General features: G+C 37.8%; 1 protein-coding gene across 6 annotated transcripts in view; it reads right to left on the reverse strand.

The window, feature by feature from the left end:
- Positions 1-17,068, reverse strand: part of EPS8 (epidermal growth factor receptor pathway substrate 8) — a 168,960-nt gene that overhangs the window by 69,742 nt on the left and 82,150 nt on the right. The gene's annotated exons all lie outside the window — the stretch shown is intronic.

Consider the following 17,068-nt stretch of genomic DNA (forward strand, 5'->3'; position numbering starts at 1 on the left):
ATAGATAAAAAACCCACTGTCAGACACTCTCCACACTACAAACAAATTTTCGAAGTACTTACATTTATATTTTTCATTTGTTCAAATTCATTCCTGACTCTTTACTAGACTATAAGCTCCATAAGGGCATGGCTTTTGTTTGATAGCTGGTGGTTCTCAAGCAGTAAGGATAGTAGTAGGCATAAAATAGGTGTTCACTAAATATTTATTCAAAGCAAGAAAGAAGGAAAAAAAGTCCATGTCTCGCTCATGAGAGTTTACTATATTTTTAGGGAGACGAATCAATGCATATGAAACACACAGTAAATATCAATAAGCCTCAATGTACATGGCTCTATTTGAAGCCCACTACAGGTTCAGAAAAGGGAAAAGCCGTGCCAGCTGCCATAATTTTCACGAAGGCTAGAATGTGACCTAGATCTTAAAAAGTGGTTAGGACTTATAAACACTCAAATTTAATCCAAGCGTTTTTGAGTCTTGCCCATGTCTACTTGCAGCTCAGAAGCAAATTTCTAAATTAAGGAACATATAAATATTGACCTCTACCCTAGATAAGTACTATATTTATAAAATTATATTTATATTAAATTGGCTTACTATGTTTTTTATTGTTGTTTGTTTTCCTTCTTCAATGTATACTTTGCTACAGTGGTATACAGGTAAACCATTTCTCAGGGGGAAAATAAAACGCTGGTTTGTAGTGCCTGCTAATTTCCATGGTATTAATAGTCCTACCATGGCCCATTTCAAGCTATTAATGGTTTAAGAGCAGCTTATAAAACTCCTATGTGTTTTACAGTAGGATCTCATAAGCCTACAGAATATGACAGAGCACATCACTATTACAATCTAGATGTCTGTCCAGGACAAAGGACCGGAGAAACATTATGAATCTAGAGCTAATGGTTAAGACACAGGTGTTCACAGGTGAAAGGCTGGACCTCACACTATCTCTGGCACAGACTCGCCTAGGCAAGCCAGTTAAATTTCTGTCTCATTTTTTCATCAGTGAAATAGAGATCACGCCTGGCCTTCCTAGCTCACATGGCTAGTGAAAGACCAAATGAGATAGATGTATGTGCAAGTTTCCTCCAAAATTAAAAAAAAAAGAAAGAAAGAAATACTCTTTCAAAACAAGCTGGTTCATTCAGAATTAAACCCCCAGGGTTTGTGCTGATTCTGATCTGGTTAGCATTTTAAAACCACAGCGGCTGGTTTTAATGAAAAGTGATAGCCACAATATCTCATATTTTTTCATGTTTAATTCTTCATGACAGTCAAATAAATGCATGGTTTGTGGTTTTTGTTTTTTCTAAATAGTGATCTGCCAGAATAAGAGAGCATTTGAAAAGGGAAGAGAAAATGTTGATTTGCTAAATTGAATTTTAAATATAGAAACTTTTGTCATTTGGCAATCATAGTTTCACTTGTCACAATGTTTATGTAGCAATACAGAGGTTTTCAAATATTTAAATATAGCAATTACAATGTACACCTTGCAAAGGAAACAATTACAAATGTTTGTTTTCCTTTAGGCTTTTAAAAGACAAATCCAATTTACAACATATGGACCATATATAAGAAAACCATCAACTCTTACTGAAAAGTAAGAAGGTGTTTTAATTTTTATTAACTCTTAAACCAACTTAAAAGCCAAGGAGACAAAGTCTTTCCTTATCACGTTAAGTTTAAAGACTCACAAATTCAGTTAACTATACTAAATTATCTACTTAATTCTGTTCAAAGTATACACTAAAACTGTCATAATAGCTTCCAAAAGATTTGAAATGGAGCACCAATTTCCTTGTGAAAATACTTTTTATAAATCATAGTTACTATAATTTCCTCTTAACTTCCATAGAAAATAATATTTGCCAATTACAAAGATAAAAACAAAAAGATCTAAGTTAAGCACAACAAAAATGTTAAACAATAAAATTTTAAAAGGAAAGTAAACAGAATATGTAGAAATCACTCTAAGAAGAAATAAATGACCCTGGCCGGTTTGGCTCAGCGGTTAGAGCATCAGCCTGCGGTCCTGAGAGACCCGGGTTCGGTTCCCGCTAAGGGCACGTACCTTGGTTGCAGTTTGTCCCCGGCCCTGGTCGGTTGTGCGGGTGGCAGCCACTCGATGTGTCCCTTTCACATCGATGTTTCTCTCTCTCTCTCTCTCTCTCTTCCTCTCTCTCCCTCCCACTCTACCTGAACAAAAAATGTCCTCGGGTGAGGATAAAAAAAAAGAAATAAATGAGGTTATAATAAGCTAAATCAGCAAGTTAAATTTGTACTAGAAAGCTTTAAGATCCCGATAGATAGATAGATAGATAGATAGATAGATAGATAGATAGATAGATGAAAAGAAAAGAAAAGAAAAGAAAAGAAAAGAAAAGAAAAGAAAAGAAAAGAAAAGAAAAGAAAAGAAAGAGGGAGGGAGGGGAGGAGGAAGGAAGGAAGGGAGGGAGGGAGGGAGGGAGGGAGGGAAAGAAAGGTGGTAGATAAAATTTAGACTTCCTTTTCTTTACTCTTGCTTACATCAGATAGCAATTCTCCAGCCGATGAATATGAGTCATGACTCAGTGTTAGAACACCACCTGCCCAATCTGGCTAACACACAACTAGTAGCTCTTCATATATTGAGCTGTCCTTAAAAACAATTTGTTCTCTGAGAACATGTCATAGCCTTTTTTTTGTTTATTTAGGGTTTTGTTTACTTGTTTGCCTGTTTGAATTTGACAAAGTATCTTGATGTATGTATACTTCAATTTCAAGTTAATTTAATCCATGTCTCTCAGTCTAAGCTAAAACCAAGATGAGGGGTTTATCATCATTCTTCAAGGCTTTACCTAAAAGACCACCGAGATTCACTTTTTAAGCAATACACTATGACATTGTCTACCAATGATTGTGCTTAAAACATAAAAAGACAATCTGCTTTGAACCTTCTGAGTCATTGCAAGTTGTCCCCTGCAGGGTCTCCCAGAGTGACTGCTTCTCAGTACCTCTGCCCAGCACTGTCCATCGGTATGACAGCATCTGTTCTCCTCTGTCATTTGCTCTGTCATTTGGTCTCTACTTAGAAATAGAGAACTTTCATGTCTGAATAAACTGGGAAAACTATAAAAACATAAAACTGTTATAATAATAGTAATAATGATAGTAAAAATAATAACAGTGGCTAACACTTGTAAAGGTATTGCAACAATTTCTAGGCCATATAGAAACAGTATTTTCTCAAGGCCAGTACCAACGTAGGAAGAGTAATTTTATGCCTTTAAATCAACACATTGTAATCACTCAAAAATAATTTTCTAGGTTCCTCTTTTTTTATATAATTATAAGAAAGTTATTATGTTATTTATAAGTTAGAACATAATTTGGGGGAGATTCTATGTTCAAATCAGAATGCTGGTTTAATAACTAGCTGAAGAAAAATACTCGTTACTAAAATTCAATAACCAGCTAAAAAGAAACACTTTGGCACTAATTATATGTTCAAAATTGTGATAAATTTCATGCAAAGGCCTAACACATAGAAGAGCCAAGTATACCTATTCCTACTGTTTCAGTATTTCTAATTCCTGTCACTACAGTGACATCATCAGCACACATACTCTGCTTGGATGTTATACAAGCAAAATGACTACCACCTCAGTTCAAAACATTGTTAATACCATACTAATTTAAGAAATTATGCTAATTTTGAAATGATCAATTTACTGACCATTTATCCTGTACTGTAAACAAGACACAAAATGGGTCAGGGGCCTCCTGTCACTACTTGAGCCAAATTAAGCAGAGACAGGGTTGAATCATCTATGAGCATTTATTCCAATAATGCTGGCAGTATGGGAGAGCAGCAGGCCAGCCTGGAAATTCTGCTCTCACACTCCTACTAGTAAGGAAGAAGGGCTACGTCCAGCGGGGGACAGGCTGGAGGGGGCAGGATAAAGGCCCGTGGCCCGTGTTTCTCCTTCCAGGATCTTGAAGTCTGACAACTAGATAGTTACTTTTCTACGATGTTAAAAACAGCTCTGCCTGTTCCTGGGACCGGAGAATGATTAGCATTCCTGAGGCAAACTCCCAGAGGGGGTCAGGGTCCAGGCACAGTGACCAAGTCAAACTGTGTACTGTTCTTGGTCGATTTTCAAAGTGTATTTTCTTTTCTGAGTAATGGACCCATCCAGGCTCCAAGGCATCTTATCGTTTTACAGCCCTGTTTGCCTTCTGGCAGCACCCCGTCCAGTTTCCCAGGGTCTGTAAGACCTCGTAGCTGCAATCAGCAAGGTGAATAGTCAGTAAACAACTGTGGCCTATTCCTATTATGTGCCCTTTCCCCTATCATACCAAGTTATTGTGGTTAATGTTTTCTATCCATCATCTTAATCTTCACACTAATTTTTGAAGTACTCGTCTTCATTCTCATTTTATAAATGAAGAAATGGAGCTCAAGAGACTCAATGCCATTTATGTATTACTTTGAAACTCTTAAAAATCAGCTGGTGCCATGAATGGCTGAGCAGTAATGTCCTATCTGTTTCTTGTATCAGATATAATCACAGGCAGAGAACAGAAAGGGAAAAAAAACCCGCAATGAATGGGCCCCTAGAACAATAGTTTGAGGTCATTATTAACTCTACCTAGAGCTAGATGACACCTCAAATAAGTTAAGTCATTTGCCTAAGTGGTAACACAAGAAGCTAGAGTTAGAACCAGGATTTAAACTCTGACCTGGCTGACTTATATCCAGTTTTCTTTCCAGTCAGCTGCACTGCTAGTTGGACCACTGGGCATTCTCCAGAGTTCTCAGTTCTTTTCCCTCGCAGCGTTTCAATGATGTTCTTTCTTTTAGTCATCACATTTTCTTAATGTGAGGTATTAAAAAAGGATAGTATAAAAATGGAAGGAAGAGGATTTACTTTATGGAATGGGATATTACAAAAACAGTAGTGCCCCTATTTTGTGAACTAGCTTTATTGATTCATTGACATTCTGCTCACTGGAGAATGTGAAGAAAATGCCATAAGGTCTATAAATACCACATATTCAAAACTACTTTTAATTAGGATGCTGTAAATGTATTAGTTAAGCTGAATCTGGCTTTGAGTAATAATAACATTTCACTGGTTAAATATCTAAGTATGTATTTATTTGTATTACTTTAGTGGGTTAATTTTTTATTATAGTTGAGACAGTTTCTAAATATGAAAGTGGATCTATTGAGTGTTTCATCCCTATGGAAAGAGCATGTGATACCATAAATTTACCTGGATAATTTGCATTTCTGCCATCACAATTAAATACATATTAAAGGGGGAAAGGAAGTAAGCCTCCAGTGTAGCTGGAATCTTCCAACAACAATAAAAATATGGCAGGAAAGGGAATGACTGAGAGGGAAAAGAAACTGTCTCAACCTCTCTCTATTGCCAGGCCCCCTATCCCACTGGGGGTGGATGTGGGCAGATGTGGTGGTTGGATCAGATCCTGAACTATTTCTCAGCAAAGTTTCATTAAATTTCACATGTGATGAGAAATTTTAGTTAAAATCTCCATATATTTGTTTATATATGAGTTTTCCTTCCTATATGTACCTTACCTAGATAGGCTTGAATAAAACCTGTTATTAGTATTATTATTTTATTTTTTTATTTTTGTTATAAATGTTTCTCCTTTTTTACCCCATTGACACCCTCCTCCCCATCCCTCCTGCCCTGTCCCCAGCTTTGTTGTCCATGGCCATTGGTTATACATACATGCATATAAGTTCTGTGGTTTATAAAACCTTTTATTAAAATGTGTATCTCCCTGATTGTATTATTTCCACAATTAACAGTGAACTTAGAGATCATGTCATATAATGATTGTGATAATCAATTGACTTTTCAAGGGGCATACACTTTACCAGTGGAAGTTTTTGACATCTTACTATTAACATCTTACATTAGCCTGATATAGTTGTCATAACTAATGAGCCAATCTCTGTATTTCATTATTAACTAAAGTGAATACTTGACTCTGAGTTGCTTAATTTTTTACCTAACATATCTTTCCTTTCCAGGATCCTATCCACAATACACTGTACGATATCACATTTAGTCCTCATGTCTCATCAGGCTCCTCTAGACTGTGACCATTTCTTGATTCTTCTGCCTTTTAATGCCTGAATTAATTTCATAGGGTTGCTGTAACAAATTATCTCAAACTGGGAGTATTAAACAACAGAAATTTATTCTCTCATGTTCTGAAGGCTAGAGATCTGAAATCAAGGCGTTGGCAGAGCTAAGCTCTCGTACTTCTCAAGCCTGCCACTCAGCTTGGCTTTCCTTGGTTGTAGATGCACCACTCCAATCACTAGTTCTGTCTTCAAGTGGCCTCCTCTGTGCATCTACCTGTGTCCAAATTTCCTTCTTCTTATAAAGACACCAGTCAGCGGATTAGGGTCCACCCCAATCTAGTATGACCTCATCTTAACTTGGTTTCATCTCTAAAGTTTCTGTCCAACTGAGGTTACATTCATAGATATGGGGGGAGGACTTGAATATATCTTCTTGGGGGACACAATTCATCCCGAAACAATGACCTTGACAGTTTTTGGAGAAGTGCTGTATTTTGCTGTTTTAGGATGTCTCTCAATAGGGGTTTGTCTGATGTTTTGCTCTTGATTAGACTGGAGTTACAGGTTCTAGAGAGGAAGACCCAGAATACGTGCTATTCTCATCACATCTTATCAAGAGCATGACTTACCATTGTGTATTCTTAACGTGGTCACTGACTAAGGCAGCATTTGCCAGGCTTTTCCACTCTAAAGTGACTTCCCTCGTGCCCACTATCTAGGCCTCTTTGGAAGGAAGTTGTCATATGCAGCCCACACTTAAGGAGCGCAGAGTCAGGCCCTAACCCCTTGAGGAGGGAATGTCTGCATAAATTACATTGGATTCTTCTGCATGGGAGATTTTATATTCTCCACCATTTATTTATTTATTCTATGTTTCCTAAATTGAACTGAAAGATAGAAAAACAAAAAATGTTCAGATTCATCAAACAGAAACTCCTGATTATTCATCCCCTGTAAAACTCCTATTTCAGGAGGTTCGGACAAGATCTAGGTTAAGCTGCGGTTTTGTTCTGCAGAGAGAAGGAGAGAGAGAGAGAGAAATCAGGGCTTGAGAGAGATCCCAGCCCTTAACAAAAACCTTGGCTAACACCACCAAAAAATGATCAGAATTTTAAAAAGTAAACATTATCTAAGTAGTTCAAATCCTCATAGAAACACAAAGTTGTTGAATACGAATTCTCAGAAGGGGTAAAAGAATATTCACCATCGGCATTTTCTCCCAGGATAAGAATAAAAGTTCAACTTTTTTCTGCCAATTCAGTTCTCAACTGAACACATTTCAGGGAACAACATTTTGGACCAAGAAGAAGAGAAAACCATCCCACCTAACCCAAGTCACCCCCACTCCCTAGTAATTGTTTTTTTCAAATCTCTACTTTTTATAAATCAGCCTTCAGGGTTATTATTCACTGATATTCCATAAACCTTAGTGAAAAGTTTCCAAAATTAGCCTCGCCGGTGTGGCTCAGTGAATTGAGCATTATTGCATGGACTGAGAGGTCCTGGTTCTATTCCCCGTCAGGGCACATGCCCAGGTTTCTAGCTTGATGCCCAGTAGGGGGCGTGCAGGAGGCAGCTTATCAATATTTCTTTCTCACATTGATGTTTCTCTCTCCCTTCCTCTCTCATAAAAAATAAATAAAAACAGCCCTGGCTGGTTAGGCTCAGCGGTTAGAGCATCAGCCTGCGGTCCCGAGAGACCCGGGTTTGGTTCCCGCTAAGGGCATGTACCTTGGTTACAGTTTGTCCCCGGTCCTGGTTGGTCGTGCGGGTGGCAACCACTCGATGTGTCCCTTTCACATCGATGTTTCTCTCTCTCTCTCTCTCCCTCCTACTCTATCTGAACAAAAAAATAAATAAATAAATAAAAACATATTTTATAAAAACAGATTCCAAAATTAAACTTTGTGTCACTAAGTAGTACATACAAAACCACTGAGGACATTAGCATCTCATATGATATTTTTTATTGCTAGATATCCTTTTTCCATAGGTGTGCCAAATGCTAAATTAGCACAGTTCAACATTCTCACAAAAATAAACACATAAAGAGCTATCTGGGCATGATGTAACCCAGCAGGGTATAAAGACAGGAAAATATGTTCTAAAATGATCTTTAATAAAATAGAAACTCTTGAAGTCAAGTTTCCCTATGATGTATTAAATGGCCTCTAAAAATAGTAAATCATAAAATCGTGCAGGTACAATGAGAAGAGTTGTAACCCACAGATGACCTATAACATTTTAATATTTAACTACCCTGCTGTCACATAACTACCTTCCTCTGCATTTACCTTGAACAGAGGACTTTATGCAGTAAGCAAAATACTGCAGGTGATTCACTCTGCATTTTCAGAATAGTTCCTTAAGATTAATGGTTTCCAAACTACAACATATTTTTATAAATAGTTATAACCTACGAAGTAGAAAATGTCACCTTTAAAGCAAATGTTGTACTGAATCCATCCCACTTTTTAAAACCATAAATACATCTCCCTAAGGTCATTATAAGTAAAAAATGCTTAATTGTTAAAATATACAGGACTTTTTTAGGCAATGTGACTTTGTTTAAATAAATGAAGGTTAAATAAAGCTTTCTGCCGTATTATAACACACATGCTTATATTACCCTTCTCAGATATGTTATAAAAAGATACTACTCATCTCAACCCCATCTTCCTGTCTGCTATACTACTCAAACACTGGTTATTTTAATAAGAGGACAAGAAGTATCATATTAAGGATTATTCATTGTTGCAGTTTGTCTATTCTATTTTAGCAAGACCTGGTTTTACAGATTCAGCCTAATGGTTATGCAAGGGCAGGTATTTGGCTCTAATGGGATACTTTGTGTACTGCTTTAGGTATCAGAGTGTATCAAGTTCAACATGTATAACTTTATAAATCCAAGGAAAGTTCATGACTGGCATATAAGGTAAAACTCTCAACTCATTTTTAACTGCTCCTTATTCCTATTATTCTAAACCATTAACATTTTGTTAACAGAGATAAGAATGCACACCTTTCACAATACATCTTTCATTTATCTTCAAAAATAGAGGCAATCCTAATACACTGTTAGAAAGTAATACAACAGCGCCAGCTGGTTTTGCTCAGTGGTTAGAGTGTCGGCCTGCAGACCAAAGAGTTGCAGGTTAGATTCTGGCCAAGGGCCGGTGCCTCAGTTTCGGTTCAATCCCTGGCCTTGGTCCGGGTCATGTGGGAGGCAAACCAATCGATGTGTCTCTCTTGAATCAATGTTGCTCTTTCTCACCTTTCCTCCCTCTCTCCCACTCTATATCAGAAAGAAAGAGAGAGAGAGAGAGAGAGAGAGAGAGAGAGAGAGAGAGAGAGAGAGAGAGAAAGGAAGGAAGGAAGGAAGGAAGGAAGGAAGGAAGGAAGGAAGGAAGGAAGGAAGGAAGGAAGGAAGGAAGGAAGGAAGGAAGGAAGGAAGGAAGGAAGGAAGAAAGAAAGGAAGGAAGGAAGGAAGGAAGAAAGAAAGGAAGAAAGAAAGGAAGAAAGAAAGGAAGGAAGGTGAGGATTAAAAAATAATAATAATGCACCCTGGCTGGTTTGGCTCAGCGGTTAAAGCGTCGGCCTGCGGTCCAGAGAGACGCGGGTTCGGTTCCCGCTAAGGGCATGTACCGTGGTTGCAGTTTGTCCCCAGCCTTGGTTGGGTCATGCGGGAAGCAGCCATTCAATGTGTCCCTTTCACATTGATGTTTCTCTCTCTCTCTCTCTCTCTCTCTCTCTCTCTCTCTCTCTCTCTCTCTCACTCCCACTCTATCTGAACAAAAAATGGAAAAATGTCCTTGGGTAAGGATAAAATAATAATAATAATAATAATAATGCAACAAAAAATACTCAGAACAAAACAAAAAAATCAATTCCAGTAACTATCTACATTTGGCTGAATAAAAAAATAACTGATTTTCAGTACTAGTAAAAAGAAAACAAATCCCTGGCACTTCAACCAACCCAGAGAAGATCAAGGACTAACAAAACATTCCTTGAGAACCTTCCCATTTTCCCATTCTCTTAGAAAAACAGAAAAGACATTTTAGGAAAAGAGCACATTACAGGCACTGTAAGAACAGCATAGTTTAAGAGAAGCTAGATGAGGGAGGGGTCTAGACAGCAAAATCTCCCTCAAAGGATTGAACCAAAGAAGGCAAGATGAAGATCTTTAGACATGTACAGCATACTGGGAGAGAGAGGCATCAAAGGGACCATTTATAGTACAACATGGCAAGTAGAAAGACAGTATGCAAGGTGAGCGCCTCATGCTGAGACGGCATTCAGTTCATAAAAGTCCTCAGGTGCCAGGCTGGTGTGGCTCAGTGGATTGAGCATCGTCCCATGGACTGAGAGGTTCTGGCTGGATTCCCAGTCAGGGCACACACCCGGGTTTAGGGCTCAGTCTTCAGTAGGAGGCATGCAAGAGGCAGTAGAACGATATTTCTCTCTCACATTGATGTTTCTAACTTTCCTTTCCGCTCTCTCTAAAAAATCAATAAAAACATATTAAAAAATAAAAATCAATGGAAAAATATCCTTGGGTGAGGATTAACAAAACAAAAGGCAGTTTTACATGACTGAAAATGTGTTTACTTTCATAGATGATCATATACATTTATCTTAGCTTCAAATTCTATTTGGAAATCATATTTGCCCCGGAAGTTTGAAGCTATTGTTCTCGTCTTCAGTGCTGTTGCTGAGTTATCAGATGCCATTCTGTCTCTTAATCGTTTGTATAGAAACTTTTTTTTTTTTTACTTTCTACAGTTCTGGAGTTATGGGATTTACATTCCCCTCCCACCCACCCCCCTTGTGTTCTGAAATTTCATAAATACATTTGCTCAGGTTTTTTAAAAAATTCAATGTAGTAGAAACTCAACCAACTTTTCAAATTTGAAAATCAATGTCTTTAAATTCTAGGAAGTTATTTTGAGTTATTTCTTTGACAGGTTCTTCACTACATTCTTTGAAATTTTCTTTTTCTAAAACATTCTATTGCTCAGAATAGGACTTTTGAACTGAGTCTCTAATTTCTTATCTTTTCTCCTTTTCATTTCCTGGTATTTTTGTTCTACTTTCTGAGTGGTTTCCTCAACTTTATCTTCAAAACACATATTAATTTTGATATATCTTCCATCAGTTTTCAATTTCCAGGAGTACATTTTTGTGCCCTTTTCTTATCTTCTGATTGTTGTATATTCTTTTATCCTTCTAAGAATATAATGATAATGTTTCAAAGTTTTCTTTTCCCTCGTTGTCTCTATTTCTATCAACTTCCTTCCTCTCTGGAGGTTTGCTTTGGTCTCAGAATTTCTTCAACTGTCTGGTGGTCATTGGGCACTACTCACATTGAAGACAGAGCTCTAAGAAGCGAGTCAGAAAGTCTGTGCGGATGAGTGTGCTTCACTGCAAAGCCATCTGGCTGGGCTATTCCACTGGGAGGCCTCCGGCCATCAGTATCCACAGAGCCTTTGCACAGATAGATTCTTCAAGGAAGCATCTTCCAATGTCATACCTGGAGCTATATACCTGACTGCCAAAATCTTCATGATGATTACAAGTGGGCTGGAGATGCCTCACTGTTCAGTAACTACTTCATTTAATCTTCCGCCCTCCATCTGTGCCTTGGTATCCGCCACTCAAGAGTTCTCCAGTTCACTTTCTCCACAGGATAAACTTCCATTCTCCCTACAGTGTGGGGAGGCATCTGGGATGTAAGTTCACTTTAAACACACTGCCACCTGATGCCCCTGTTTTCGGCCTCACCCTCATTGCTGAGCCTGGGGTTCTGAAGTGAAAATCAGGTTGCTTCTCAATGCTGCTTGGTTTCAGCTTCTCGGGACTCTAGGTTAGTTACAATCATCCCTGGGCTTCCCAGAGTCCCGCTGTCTGCATTTTTTAAATCCCTTTACTGACATTTTACTCCAAGGGAATAGAATAAATATCTGTGCTTACTCTGTCTTCTTCTATATTATATTTTCATTGTCTAAACATTGGTAGATATAAATGAAAAACTCAAGAGAAAAAACAAGTCACCTCTAATATGAACTTGAGAGGTCAAGTTGGACTATGAGATATAAGTACAAGTTTACACCAAAAATAAAAGTGCCATAACAGCCAGAGTGAAAGGAACACAAAAAAAGGAAGGAAATTTACCTTACATAAAGTCAGCTGATATTTTGGTAGTAAATGTTTGATGACCTGTTGTTATTATAATAACAAATTCTGTTTTCAAATCCCAGAAAAGAAAAAAACATGATAGTGTGTGAAAGGGAACAGTATCCCCAGTTAAATCAGGCATTATTGTTAATGAAAAAAGCTTTAATTGTTTTTCAACAAATTAAATCATAGCTTTAAATGCACAACAGGTATGTGCCTAAATGAAAACTGGAGTTCATCCTTAGGTAAATAACCACTCATTTTTTCATTTTAATTATTCAGAATGTTCGTCAAAGAGAAGCCCACTTAAATGAATAGAGTTTGGGACAAATTCTTTTTGAGTTAACCCAAAAGTTAAAGATATCTGTGCATTAGTCTTAAAAGTCAAGTTGCCTATAAAACAACTGCAAAACATTCTTTTAAGATGTTAGATATTGCCCTGGCCGGTTTGGCTCTGTGGTTGGAGCGTCGGCCTGCGGACCAGAGAGTCTAGGGTTCGGTTCCTGCTGGGGGCACATACCAAAAAAAAAAAAAAAAAGGTGTTAGATATTTACATAGTCATAAAAATTAAAAGAAGAGAAAAATTAAATCTGGGGGGGAATTTTTTTTAATTAAGGCTATTTAATTTCACATTTAAAGACAGTAAACATAAGCTTTTTTTTTTTTTTTTTCCTCACCCGAGGACATTTTTCCATTTTTCACTCAGAGCGGGAAGGAGAGAGAGGAAGAAAGAGAAACATCGACGTGAAAGGGACACATCGAGTGGCTGCCACCCGCATGACCAACCAGGGCCGGGGACAAACTGCAGCCAAGGTACATGCCCTTAGCGGGAACCGAACCCGGGTTTCTGTGGACCGCAGGCTGACACTCTAACCGCTGAGCCAAACCGGCCAGGGCAGTAAATATAAGCTTTGATTGTGAATAGTACTACCTTTAAAAAATGTCAAAAAATAAGAATGGCCCTGGCCGGTTTGGTTCAGTGGTTAGAGCGTCGGCCCTCAGACCAGAGAGTCCCGGGTTCAGTTCCCGTTAAGGGCATGTACCTCGGCTGCAGTTTGTCCCCAGCCCTGGTTGGGGTGACGACCATTCTATGTGTCTATTTCATGTCGATGTTTCTCTCTTCCTCCCTCTCTTCCTGCCGCTGTATCTGAAGATAAAATGCAAAAATGTCCTCGGGTGAGGATAAAAAAAAAATTTTTTTTTAAATGTCCGCCCATTTATAACAATGAATGTTCTCAAAAATTGCAGTAAAGTTCTTCTGAACCCTGAAATCATCCATGAACTAGGGTAAATTTAGACATCTCTGTGTTCAATATTGTAAAAAGTATAATGCTCGTTTAAGAAGCATTTCAGTCTCTATGCCAAGCACTTTAGGTGCTTTTCCTTACTTAATTCTCACTACCTTATGATCTGTAAAAGCTTATTTATCCTGATTTTAATGAGGAGTCTTGGACTTACTAAAGCTGTAAGTGAGGGTAGCTTGGTCAGGACACCACATACCATAGCTAAGATCTGACCACAGTCGTGCTTTTATCTACTAGGGGAGCGAGTTCCCACCTTTTCAATCTCACGCACACACAAACTGCGAAAATTCTGCAGCACACCAAAGAACATATTTTTTGCCAATCTGACAAAAAAAAAGATATAATTTTGATTCATTCCCGCCGGACAGATATTGCTGTGTTGGTGGCTGTCACTTTTTAATTTGGCGGTCCACGGGAACAGGGGTCGCGGCCTCTGACTGAGCCGGTTACCGCGGGCTTTCAAACCGCTGGCAGCCAGCGCTGTGCCGGCAACTCCTGCTGCAAATCGCTGCACTGTTGGATTCGTCCCTCCAACTAATGATAAACAATACATCTGCGATTTTGAAGTTGGATGGGGATATGTCAACACTGATGAATAAAAGGCCAAAATGGCCTTTGTAGATGATTATTCAAGCAAGATTCATTCAATATTACTTGGCACCAGCCAATAACAGCACTAGTTCATTCACTCATTTGACAAGCATTCACTCTGTAACCACTACGTGACCGTCAGTGCTCTAGATGAACGCTGTCAAAAATAACTTCCTTCAGTGACGAAAATATACTGTATCATCACTGTTCAATACACGTGATGAATACCTGAAGTGTGGCTAGTGTCACTGAGAAACTGAAATTTTAATGTTATTAAATTTAAGTTAGTTTATAGTTCAGTGTAAATGGCTACATATGGCTAATGGCTACAATACTAGAGAGTATAGCTCTATCAGATACAGCATAGGTAATAAAACAGACATGGTTCTTACCCTCATGGAGAACCAACGTGAGATAAGTAAAATAATAAATGTAGTATTATGACTTCTGTTAATTGCTTAGAAGAAAAGATAGTATTTATAAGGACATAAAGTCAGACTGAGCAAATCTAGCTACAACCTAGAAGAGTATGAGACCAAGGGATTCATTCTGAAAATGTTATTTCAGGATTTCCTCATTTAAATTCTAGGATAACTAGTAAACCATTTTTTTCAATGTGCTTTCAATGTCTCACTACTGATGCACAGTTGGAAAGAAATCTATGCAAAATTTACTGAACGAAAATGTTGCTCTTATTATCCCAGTTCAGGTAACAGTCTGAATTAAATAAAATGAAAGAAATAAAAAGAATTACGAAAAAAATAAAGCAGTAAAATCTATAAAATGCTAACTTTAGATAGCGTTCAAGTTTAAGAACCTGGATTTGATGAGAAGTAAAGAGAGACAAAACAACCAAACTACTATTCCACTTGGACAGCCATGGGATGTTTTTATAGTAACATGTCTACTTTGGGGCCAGTGTCAATTTATAAACAAACAAAAAAATTTTTTTTTGGCCAAGAATTATATTCCCGGACATGAGCACCTGGAATTAAAACACAGCAAACACAACTCTCTACAGTGAATTACTAAGTTAAAAAAAAAAAAAGTGTTTGGATCAGTCAGGGGATAGGAAAATCACCAAAATCTTCTAGTTCCTGGATCATATTGTGTAGATTTTTGTTCGGGAAGCTAAGGTGAATTTGTTTGGGTAAGTAGGATATTTGAGGTCAGAAGCAAAAGGAAACTCGAGGAGGGAATTATCACAAGGGCTGGGAATGCCACACTGGCATGCCTTCCTTCCATTCCCAGTTCCCAGCTCTGAGCACCAGGGAAAGGCCTGAAACAGAGGTAGGAAAACCTGCTGGGGAGGAGAAGCAAGATCTGATTTAATAAAAATGTGTTGCTCACAAGAGGAACACATTTATTTTAATATTTCTAAATAAACCCCCCCCACATTACTTACAGCTCTTTATTAACTAAACTAGGTATGATTTCTCTAGTATAAGCACTGTCCCCATTTGAAGCCAACTGACTTTATAAAATCAGTGCATTTAATTGCCAATGATACATCAAATAAGGGGTTGATTTCCAAAATATATAGAGAACTCATACACTCAACAAAAGGAAGACAAAGAAACCAATTAAAAAATGGGCAGAGGAGCTAAATAGATACCTCTCAAACAGGACACACAAATGGGCAAGAGACATATGAAAAAATGCTCAACATCACTAATTATCAGAGAGATGCAAATTAAAATGACTATGAAGTATCACCTCACTCCTGTCAGAATGGCTGCCATCAACAAATCATCAAACAACAAGTGCTGGAGAGGGTGTGGAGAAAAGGGTACTCCAGTACACTGCTGGTGGGAATGCAGACTGGTGTAGCCACTATAGAAAACAAGTTTTAAAAAATTAAAACTTGAACTGCCATTTGACCCAGTGATCCCACCTCTAGAACTATATCCTAAAAGCCTGAAACACCAATCAGAAAGAATATATGTACCCTATGCTCATAGCAGCACTATTTACAGTGACTAAGATCTGGAAACAGCCCAAGTGTCCATCAGTAGACAAGTGGATAAAATAACTGTGGTACATGTACACAATGGAATACTATGCAGTTGTAAGAAAGAAAGATCTCTTATCCTTTGAGACGACATGGAAGGACCTCGAGAGTATTATGGTAAGTGAAATAAGCCAATAAGAGAAAGAGAAATACCACATGATCTCACTTATTTGTGGAATATAATGAACAAAATAAGCTGATGAACATAATAGACCCAGAGAAATAGAAAGGAGTACGGTGCAGACTCCCAAACCTCAGGTGAGAGAAACCAAAGAACTTAAATGCATGTATACATAATCAATGGACATAGACAACAATCCTGTAAATGGGGGGCAGGATCGGGAGAAGGGTTTCTAGAGTGGAAAAAGGAGAAACACCTGTAACAAAAATAAATTAATTAATAAAGTAAATGCACTAAGAGAACTAACCTACTACTACAATTGCTAATAGCAGTGATAGGAGGAAGAGGAGGAGGAGCAGCTCACATTTCGATAACATGATGTGCTGGGCATTATTCTCTGTGCTGTATGTGTATTTATTTTCTTTTAATTGTCACAACAACCTCATGAGGTAGGAACCATTATTATCCTCATTTTACAGATGACTTAAGCTAGGTCCAATATCCAAGAGCTAACAAGTAGTAGATATGGAAGGAAATACAACCACTTTGCCAAATAGAAGAAAATAATGGTTAAAGGTTGTTTTTTACCCCAAATTACATGGTCATATAGCATCTAAATAGAACAAAATGAATTTCTTTTGTTTGCTGTAAATTTATAATACATGAAGAGTACAGAAAAGAACTAACAGTCTAGTTCTACTCATAAACAAGAAAGAAGACTGGATTTTAGAAGTTTATGAAGTAAAGGCAGG

The sequence above is a fragment of the Molossus molossus genome, unplaced genomic scaffold, assembly GCF_014108415.1.
Source record: "Molossus molossus isolate mMolMol1 unplaced genomic scaffold, mMolMol1.p scaffold_m16_p_10, whole genome shotgun sequence".
Classification (NCBI taxonomy): domain Eukaryota; kingdom Metazoa; phylum Chordata; class Mammalia; order Chiroptera; family Molossidae; genus Molossus; species Molossus molossus.